The sequence below is a fragment of the Ornithodoros turicata genome, chromosome 3 (assembly GCF_037126465.1).
Source record: "Ornithodoros turicata isolate Travis chromosome 3, ASM3712646v1, whole genome shotgun sequence".
In the NCBI taxonomy this organism is placed as follows: domain Eukaryota; kingdom Metazoa; phylum Arthropoda; class Arachnida; order Ixodida; family Argasidae; genus Ornithodoros; species Ornithodoros turicata.
Window position 1 is genome coordinate 36,146,115 of NC_088203.1, and position 10,663 is coordinate 36,156,777.

Sequence of the window (10,663 nt, forward strand, 5' to 3'; positions counted from 1 at the left end):
TGAATGAAGGGTTATGATGGGATTTGAAGTCCGCGTGATGGGCTTTGAAGTTGAAGTCCGCGTGATGGGTTTTGAAGTTGAAGTCAGAGTGGTGGGATTTGAAGTTGAAGTCCGCGTGGTGGGTTTTGACGTTGAAGTCCGCGTGGTGGGTTTTGAAGTTGAAGTCAGTGTGGTGGGATTTGAAGTTGAAGTCAGCGTGATTGGTTTTGAAGTTGAAGTCAGCGTGTGTGGGTTTGGAAGTCGAAGTCCGTGTGTTGGGTTTGGAAGTCAGCGCGATGGTTTTTAAGGGGAAGTCGGTGGGATGGCTTTTGAAGTTGAAGTCTGCGCGATGGATTTTGTAGATGACGGATAGGTTTCGAAGTCATCATAATAGGTTTTGAAGCCGACAATGTTTAGTCGATGTCTGATGTTCAGTGTCGTGACTGTTACTTGTGCGAACGCGTGCGGAGTGAAGGGCAAATATGTATTGGAGTGCATCGAGCGAACATAAACGCTTCGCGTTTCGTGTCTTGTGTGGCCGTATGGGCCTGACACTGAAGATGCCTGGCGGACTTCCTCCCCCTCCCCCCTCGTTGTGTATCGGCGGTCGCAGGGAGGGGAAGTGTTTGGAACGCGTTACTCTCTCGCGTAGTGGGGCGCGGAGGGCAATGTCATGTAGCCGGAGGCAACTGTATGTTACGAATGTGAGCGGTAGATTAGATCGAGATGCGATTTTGCGTTCTGCGGTCGCGCTGTCTGCACGTTGCGGTTGTTCTGTTTGACTCATTTGCTCGCCTACAGCTATAATGTCCGTATATATGTATATTGCATGGGTTTGGATTTGAGCCTCCGCCTTCCGTCGCGTACGCGCAATTGCTTATTTTTCCTTTGTGTGATTGGGATCGAAATAGGACAAGATCAGGCTGGCATTGTTTTTCTGGACGTCTTTTATTTTAAATGTAATACACAGAGGTCAATATAGGTCTGTTGTTTATCTGAGGTGCGTAGGTCATGTTTTGAGGAATTATGTGTTCCGCATGCATGTAGCATCCATCAGACACAAGTGTTCCTTCAGAGGACGCAGCTGCTATTTCTTAGATATTCATCGCCAATAAAGTACATTTCAGCAGAGGTGGGGAAGTTAATTACCACCCAAAAGTTGCTAGTTACGAGATACGTCATTGAGCTAAATATGTAATGAAGTTACAACCTTCAAGTTCTCAAAATGAAATTAAGTGAGAAATGAAAGTTCTTGCTACCATGCCGAAATTAAGTTGGGAGCGGAGTTCCGAATATACCGTGTCAATTGGGCACAACGTGAGAATGGAATTCCAAGTTCTGCGAGTTCCCATTTTCCGCGCACATTTCATAGGACCTTGCCAGTGGCCTTATCACCTTCCCCGTTAAAAAATGCACTCCACGAACTCCAAACGAACGCTCTGCTTCGACCTAACTCAGAAGCACGTCGGAATTGTGGTAGCGTACATCCAGTACATCGCGCTGCAACAAGGCGGAGCAGACAGGCTGCTGACGCCGCGCACGTGCAAGAGGCGGGGTCACTGTCGTCGGGTTTCTTCAGCAGCAAAATAAAAAGAAAGGAGCCCGCGTTGTGTGTTCTTCCTGCTTGGACGTGAAGCGAAATAGAAATTTCTAACTTTGCTCATGATACTTTTGCGAAGTTACCTCAAAAAGTGACTAACACTGCAGTGAAGTGATTATGATGAGAGGTTGTTTCAAACATCAAATAAAAACAGGTAAGAGTGGGAATTGTTGTAAACTGTGTCGACACATATTTATTCATAGATTGTGAGAGAGGAAAAGAAACTGTTTCGCGGACTGTAAGTTGGTGGTCTTCCGGGCTCCTTGCAGTCTTCACTTCAATTTGCGCCTCGCATTCTGTATGTATTACATGTGTCTAAATGCTTCGGTCGTTAAGAATTTCTCTTTGTGTTCGTCCGTATATACCCTCCTCGGAGGAAAAAGAATAGAATGGGTTACACCTTTCCGAGGACAGATTCTCAGATTTTTGTGTCAGTGATTTATCCAGACCCTCCTACATCCCTGTGACACCCCCATCCCAAATAAAAAAGTTTGGCGACACCCCCCGCAAAAAAGGGGGCTTGCTGTTTCAGCTGTAATAACATGTCGGTAATTATACGTGTAAAGCTGTTATCCCGTAGCTGTAATAATGACCACGCCCCATGCTTAGGATTCCGGATAAACTACTACAGTGGTGTATTGCATAAAAGAATTAGATTAAAAACATATGTCCAGCTAACGTGATCACAGGTCGCTGAATTCGTTCATGCCAGCCAGTAACAGAGGTGGTAACGGAAACGAGAAAGATTCCGTTACCTTTCTCTGCTTTTACCTTGAACTACTTGTTTGATGAGAACGAAGGTGCAGAGCAATTGTGCCGTGCATGTGTACTAAATCCTTACTTTTAATGCTTGTCTAGTGAAGCCCCATTTGTTGTGAAATAATTCTGTAACTTTGTTTATCACGTAGGCGCAGAAAGAATCCCACCGCAAGCATTGCATTTGACGATCGGCCTGCATAATACCTTGGTTACCGTCCTCGTGTGCACATAACCGCATAGGATGGCTACGGGATCGATCATCGTGGCTAAGCGCAAATATTTTACGGTTCACCGTGGCGCAATCGGTAGTCACCACAATATTTGTGCGTGGCGCATTGATCTGTGACGAAGGAACCTGAGTGTAAATCTCGTACAGGTCGGGTCAAAAGTTTGCGGAACACGCGAGCGACGTACTTTTTCTTCGGTGCGACACCCTAGCGGCTGCCGGAAGCGGGTGAGTTCACTGTTTCGGAGGGGTGGACGGATGCGCTGTTAATGACACGCAGTGGTCGCTCCAGTGTCGCTTGGGTGTGTCTGGGAAGTAGAGTTACCGCTGTGTGTCGATCATAGCGCACCCTTCCATCCCTCCGATACAGTGAACTCACCCGCTTCCGGCTGCCGCTAGGGTGTCGCACCGCAGCTGAAGTGGCGGCCCCCAAGGCACGCCTTCAGTGGCCCGAAGAGATGGAAATCGCTGAGGGCGAGGCCTGGAGTGTAAGGGGGGTGTGGCAGCAACTCCCAGCCAAGTTCCTGCAAGGTGCCTTCGTGAGATGCGCAGTATGCGGGCGTGCATTGTCCTGTAAGTAGTATAGATTAATACTGTATAAGAACCGTTACGTACAACGACATCCTTTTTCTAATCCAAGATGGCGTATTCTAATCAAATTCTAAGCCAAATCCAGTTCTAAGCCAACACAATCCAGTTGTAATCCAACACAAGCCAAATCTAAAACCATCTGATTGGCCGCCATTAGCTCCGCCCACTTCACGTTGATTGGCCAATGCTAAGCCTACTGATCTTTGATTGGCTGACCGTAGCTCCACTCCTTTATGATAATTAGTTGGCTGGGCTCCGCCCAGTTCACGTTGAATGGCCCGTGCTAAGCCTACTGATCATTGATTGGTTGACTGTAGCTTCGCCCCTTTATGCTAATTACTCGGCTCTGACCACTTCACGCTGATTGGTGCATGTGTATCGCTGAGCACGGCTCCTCCCCTTTATGCTGATTAACTCGCTCTGCTGATTGGTCCATTCGAAGCCTACTGATCACTCTCCACATTTTCCAGACTTTCTAAGCCCTCTGATTGGCCGTCCCCAATTTAAGCCTACCGATTGGCCCGTTCTAAGCGCACTGATTGGCTGACTAAGCCCGCTGAACATAGCCTTCGTGAGCGCCTGCCAGATGGCGCGCTCGGCAGCGACACCACTGCGGCTTTATCTCAGATGTTCAAACTTACCTAGAGGTGTGCAACTTTCTGCCCACTTCATGCTGATTGGTCCATTCTAGGCCTACTGATTCAGACGTCTAAGCCAAAGCCGACTGATCACCCTCCCAGACTTTTCTGACGCTCTGATTGGCCGTCCCCAATGTAAGCCTGCCAATTAGCCCTCGCTGGCCCGTTCTAAGCCCACTGACAATAGATGGTGCAACCCTTTACTGGCTCCGCCCACTTCACGCTGATTGGCCCATTCTAAGCCTACCGATGGCTGGCCCTGATTGGCCCATTCTAAGCCTAGCGATGGCTGGCCCTGATTGGTCCACGCTAAGCCTACTGAACGGTGATTGGCTTACCTGAATTTGTCGCTCCAAGCCAGGCAGCAGCTTCAGAGAAGACACACGACAATTGTTGATTTCAACCTTTATTTGGTACAACAGCCTCCTGGTCCAGCTGTGGGTAGGTTCAGCTACATCAGAGAGATCATTGGTCCATAATTCTATGTGGTCATCTCTCACGCTCATTGCTCACTCAGCTCCCTCGGTAGATTCCAACTATTATTGGTTCATCTAACTGCAAGTGGCCACTCACCCAGCTCCTTATTGGTTCTAGTTGGTCACAGCTCCTTCATAGGCTCCAACTCCGATTGGTCCATCTAACAGCAAGTGGTCACTCACCCACTGCTATTGATCCATTGAACTGCAAGCCACTCATTGGTCACTCACACTCATCTCTAGACGAGATAAATTTAACTGTGGGAGACTGTAACTGTTACCATGAGATAACTTTAGCGGGGGGTCATACACTGGTAGGCTCCAACTGCTATTGGCCCGTGCTAACCGCATGCCTTCACCCTGCTGCTCATTGGTTCACAACGTTTCTTACTTACTTCTTCTTACTTCTCTACTTACCTCGTGGCGCAACTCTTTACTGGCTCCACCCACTTCGCGTTGATTGGTCCATTCTAAGCCTACTGACTTCTATGCCGAACCACGCTAAGCCTACTGATTGTCCCTTCACACCGAAGCCTACCGATGTCTGGCCCTGATTGGTCCACGCTAAGCCTACTGAACAGTGATTGGCTAGCCTATCGCTCCTAAGCCACATTGCAGCAGCTTCAGACAAGGCACACGACAATAGTTGATTTCAACCTTTATTTGGTACAACAGCCTCCTGGTCCAGCTGTGCATTGGTTCAGCTGCGTCAGAGAGATCCCGGTCATCTCTTGCGCTCATTCGTCACTCAGCTCCCTCGATAGACACCAACTGCTATCGGTTCATCTAACTGCAAGTGGTCTGCTCATTGGCCCATCTGACTACAAGCCTTTCATTGGTCACTTATGTCTAGAGCTCCCTAACAGGTTCGAACTGCACTTCCACTCATCGCTAGACCCAACTGCTACTCCCTCTAATCTCTAGATGAGATAGTATAAGTTTAACTGTGGGATATTGACACTTTTACCATGAGATAGATTTAGCCTGGGGCTGGTACGCTCCAACTGCTATCGGCCCATGCCTCCATCTGCGGCTGCTCACTTGTTCACAATGAAACTTTTTCACATGCCCTGACAGAGGCCCTACACATACAGGAGATGGCGCCGCTTGTCTTTGCAAAGATGGACAGCTGCGTTGTGCCATTGCATTGGTGACTCATTTCTATCCAACTGGTTCATACTTCTAGAGAGCCAGCGTTAGAAGGCTGAACAGCTTACATGCCGCCGCCTCCCTCTGTTCACATAGCCACTGTTGGAAATGGGAAAAAAGTTTTCAGGGTACACATCTCAAAACACACTTTACACAAGTAAAGTTGGCTTCCCCGGTTGCATGCGTGCGTTAGGTCAAGCCCACCCCTGAGAACAAGCTTAGGATCGTTTAGGATGTGTGTTCTTTGCAGTTCAACCTAAAAATTGTTTCAATCAAGCAGAATGGCAAATGATGCAATGGAGAGCATTCATTCTTGAGAACGAATTTTGTGACAGAACAAAAACAAAACAAAACATTTCAATGTGTATTAAAGTGCAAGAAACTCATCGTGATGCTAATCAGGGAAGCCAGCACGCGTTCGAAATAAGCAAGAAGAAGCACATGATCGAGAAAACAACGATAGTTGATGCTGTGCAGAGAAGTCGGTTTGAGGGGAAAACAGCTTGTATGATCAATAAACCCTATAGAGCTTAGGCCTGTTTTTTTATTTTAGACAGCGCGCATTCAACACACGAAATTAAATAAATCCAAGGCACAACGTCGCACAATGAACGAGTTCATCTAGGAAATAATGCGCTCACCTTCGCAGACGGGCACATAGATTCACGAGAACCATGCAGCAATATCTGAAATACGAATCTCCGACGGCGCGCCTGCAGCTCGCGCGACTTTAGCCTGCCCATGTCCGCGTACATTGCGGTTTTAGACAGTGTGCGTTTAACATAAGAAATTAACTAAATCAAGCAGAATGACAGAGCACAGTGATGCTATGTGATAAGGCTCTCACTGACGCTCCAACGCTTATTAAACAATGCTAGGCACTGAAGCTTCGCACGTACTCAATGTTAAAAAAAACACTCAACCCAAGCTGAGTATGAAGAAACACAATTTCACATTGCTCTCCCAGAACAGAGCCAGCGCACGCAACCCACCTCGCACGCAGAGCACAACTGGAAGCTCCATTAGAAACATAAATTTAGGATAATCACACGGCGTCGTATTATGAACAATTTAATCTCATCAAAAAAATGGGCTCACCTCATCACACCGTAATGACGCACGTAGATTCTTGTCGCGCGACGCGCTACAGCAGGGCACTAACTTCGGGCGCGTGGACAGCTCGCATGATTTTAGCCTGCCCGCGCACACAGGCTCAACATGCGCCGACACGCCAAAATGCCGCGCACCTTCCTGGTTCACCCGCATGTCGCCAACTTACCGTGCCAGCCGCACAGAAAACTAGATAGCCGGAACACAAGCGCATAATATAACCCTCCGGTTGGGGCCATCTGTTTTATATCAATGCTCGCTCGTTTCCGCAAGGTTGCAAGTCCGACAAATTGGGTCACCTTGAAGATGTGTTCCGGGAGTCATCTGTTTAATATCAAAACACACTTTCACCTGTCATGGCGGACCCTAGCGGCAAAAAATGTTGCGTCAAGGTGATGTAAATAGGCGAGGAACTGGGTCACCTCGTAAATCATGTTTTCCGAGGCCGCGCGTATTAAAACCAAAAGTAAGCAGTGATCACACCACGCTAGGCGAAGAAAAAAATATCCCTATGAGCCCACCTGCTCATTGCCGAAACAAGCTTTTTCTAAGAAAGGGTTCGCTTATGCAGTTTCCAAATGTCCTTCGCGCGCGCATCGCGGGCCGTTACTGCGTGATTGTGTGAACAAAATCGGACCACCCTCCAAGGGCGCATTTGAGTTCCGTCCGTCGGTCGACTCTGGGTCAAGCGCACGACGAGGAAGGTACGCCTCACTATATTGTCTTCAAGATGAGGAGGTAACAGTTGTTCTCATTTTCAGTTCATTCGGTGTGCGTAGAAACTGAGAAGTCGTCTGTTTTCGAAAAGTCGGATAAACTTGGTGATGGGGACATTGTTCCGGAGAACGAAAAGCTGGACGTGTTGGACTTGCGCAAGGTCTACATGGGTAGGCGGTATAGGTGGAACTCCTGATGGAAAGCGATAAACGCGTTTTAAGCGATTCACGGATTAAGGGTTGCAAGAAATGCGTGAATTACCGGATCTGAAACTGGAGAAGAGACTCATGGATGGATCGCCCGCAATCATCTTCACTCACTCGAAGAAAAAGTGACCAGCGAAAGTGCGCACGTCTCATATGTAAGCATCAGTAAAATAAATGTATTTCCTGTTTTAAAAGAAAAAAATGCTGTGCGGTGTCATGGAGAAGCTATATAGATAGGTGATATGGAGAAGGATTATATAGCACGGAGAAAATGGGCGCCGCGTACACCTAAACTCATGCGGCTCTGACATCACATACCTCACCGCCGCCAGTGAGGCAGCGCACGAGAAGTCACGTGCTTGCGGCAGCCAATGGGAATCGCCGCGACTCGGAGTTCTGTGACGTCTGCGCTTTGCACGGGAATGCGCTCGAGGGCTTGTATCTCGTTAAGCACGGCACGTAGAAGAATTATTTTTTCGTCGGTGTTCGGCCGCGCAATACAATGCGCCCGTGATGTAATGAACCGCATCTATGAAAATAGGTTAAAACGCGATATAAACCAGGCTGTTTGGTATCGACTAAGCGAGGATAGTTTGTGGAGAGCGCCACGCTATATTAAAGCCATTTTATATCATATTCCAAGCGTTCTGCGCGATCAAACAGCATTATGGAAAGAAGAAAACCGTTTCACGCATCACGGTGCATGCGCGTTTCAGCGTGCTCAAACAAGTTCTGGCTATTAGTACAAGAAGTAATTTTGGGTTCCCAGGCGGGTTCTGCATGGTGTTTCCAGCGCATCAGGCGATGTTCTACAACAACATAAATTGTTCTGCGCGATCAAACAAGTCCCGCTCCCCTTTATACAAACGACGCGTGCGCCATGTCATAACCTGTTTCAGCGTGCTCAGACAAGCTCTGGCTTTTGCGGTGGGACGTGGGACTCGTATGATGGTGCAGATTTGTAAGAAACACTGAAGATATTCAAGGATGATCCTCCGACATAAGAAAAGTGATCAGCAGTGTCTTGACAACCGCAAAAGTGCGAAGCCCCAGTGTGCCGTGTGAGATGGATCAGTTCGTATGCAAAAGCATTCTGGCAGATTTACAACGCCTAAACAACTTTTTAAATGGACACGGAGAAGAGAGCGATTTTAGTGACATTTTGAGGGCTATTCCCGTGCGGAGTACTCATAAAATAAGACAGTTTGTGAGATACAAGTTGGAACTGTTGGAGCGATATACAAACGGAGAACCCATCAACGAGACAATCATAAATGCCAGGTTTACCATCCCCGTGGTGCGTGACTACTGGAAAAAGAACCACACGAGCTTGGACATTACCGTCGTCGATGGAAAGGAACGTGTTGTCTCCACGTTAGAAGACGTCCTCACTAAAGTGTTGTGAATACCGTGTTTACCATAAACAATGTTTTCATCATCTTTATTGATTTTAGCAGCGGGATGGGAAGCGTATGTTTGTGACACTATGATTGGCTTCTCGTTGAACGATGCGATGCGATGCGATTTATATGCGAGCGGAACCAAACCATACGGTTGCGAGAAACCTGTTGTTGCTACTGCCTCCTCGGAACAGAAAAAATTGTCGCTGTCGCCGTCGCTCCGCAAATCGCGTGCTTGTGAACGCGCCTTTACGCAAAATCGAGCGAGAACGAGGAGTCTCAATTCTATTCAAATTATCACGTAATCTCAATGAAATCCTAAAGAGGTCGGAATACGAACACATTGTACCTGTAGATATCTTTCAAGCTCTCCATCAGCTATGCGTGCCGGTCTATCGGTGGAATCAATGTTGTTGTTGTATGATTTACGAAGCGAGCGGTCGGTTTACCTTTCCAAGGACTGAGTGAAATGGTACAGCGCTTTCAGCAACTAAAGGTTCAGTTGCATAAAAAATCTATGGATGATCTCAATGCGCGTAAACAATGAAGAAGAGGATGTCGAAACAAATGTCGGAGGATCATCCTTGAATATCTTCAGTGTTTCTTACAAATCTGCATCATCATACGAGTCCCACGTCTCACCACAAAAGCCAGAACTTGTTTGAGCACGCTGAAACGGGCACGCACCGTGATGCGTGAAACGGTTTTCTTCTTTCCATAATGCTGTTTGATCGCGCAGAACGTTTGGGATATGATATAAAATGGCTTTAAAATAGCGTGGCGCTCTCTACAAACTATACTCGCTTAGTCGATGAGTACGTGCTATATAATCCTTTTCTCCATCACACCGCACAGCATTTTTTCTCTTAAAACAGGAAATACATTTATTTTACTGATGCTTACATATGAGACGTGCGCACTTTCGCTGGTCACTTTTTCTTTGAGTGAGTAAAGATGATTGCGGGCGATCCATCCATGAGTCTCTTCTCTAGTTTCAGATCCGGTAATTCACGCATTTCTTGCAACCCTTAATCGGTGAATCGCTTAAAACACGTTTATCGCTTTCCTCAGGAGTTCCACCTATACCGCCTACCCATGTAGACCTTGCGTAAGTCCAACACGTCCAGCTTTTCGTTCTCCGGAACAATGTCCCCATCATCAGGTTTATCCGACTTTTCGAAAACAGATGACTTCTCAGTTTCTACGCACACCGAATGAACTGTAAAAAAGAACAACTATTACCTCCTCATCTTGAAGACAATATAGTGAGACATACCTTCCTCGTCGTGCGCTTGACCCAGCGTCGACCGACGGACGGAACTGAAATGCGCCCTTGGAGGGTGGTGCGATTTTGTTTACACAATCACGCAGGAACGGCCCGTGATGCGCGCGCGAAGGACATTTGGAAACTGCATAAGCGAACCCTTTGTTAGAAAAAGCTTGTTTCGGCAATGAGCAGGTGGGCTCATACGGATATTTTTTTCTTCGCCTAGCGTGGTGTGATCACTGCTTACTTTTGGTTTTAATACACGCGGCCTCGGAAAACATGATTTACGAGGTGACCCAGTTTCTCGCCTATTTACATCACCTTGACGCAACATTTTTTGCCGCTAGGGTCCGCCATGACAGGTGGAAGTGCGTTTTGATATTAAACAGATGACTCCCCGAACACATCTTCAAGGTGACCCAATTTCTCGGACTTGCAACCCTGCGGAAACGAGCGAGCATTGATATAAAACAGATGGCCCCAACTAGAGGGTTATATTATGCGCCTGTGTTCCGGCTATCTAGTTTTCTGTGCGGCTGGCACGG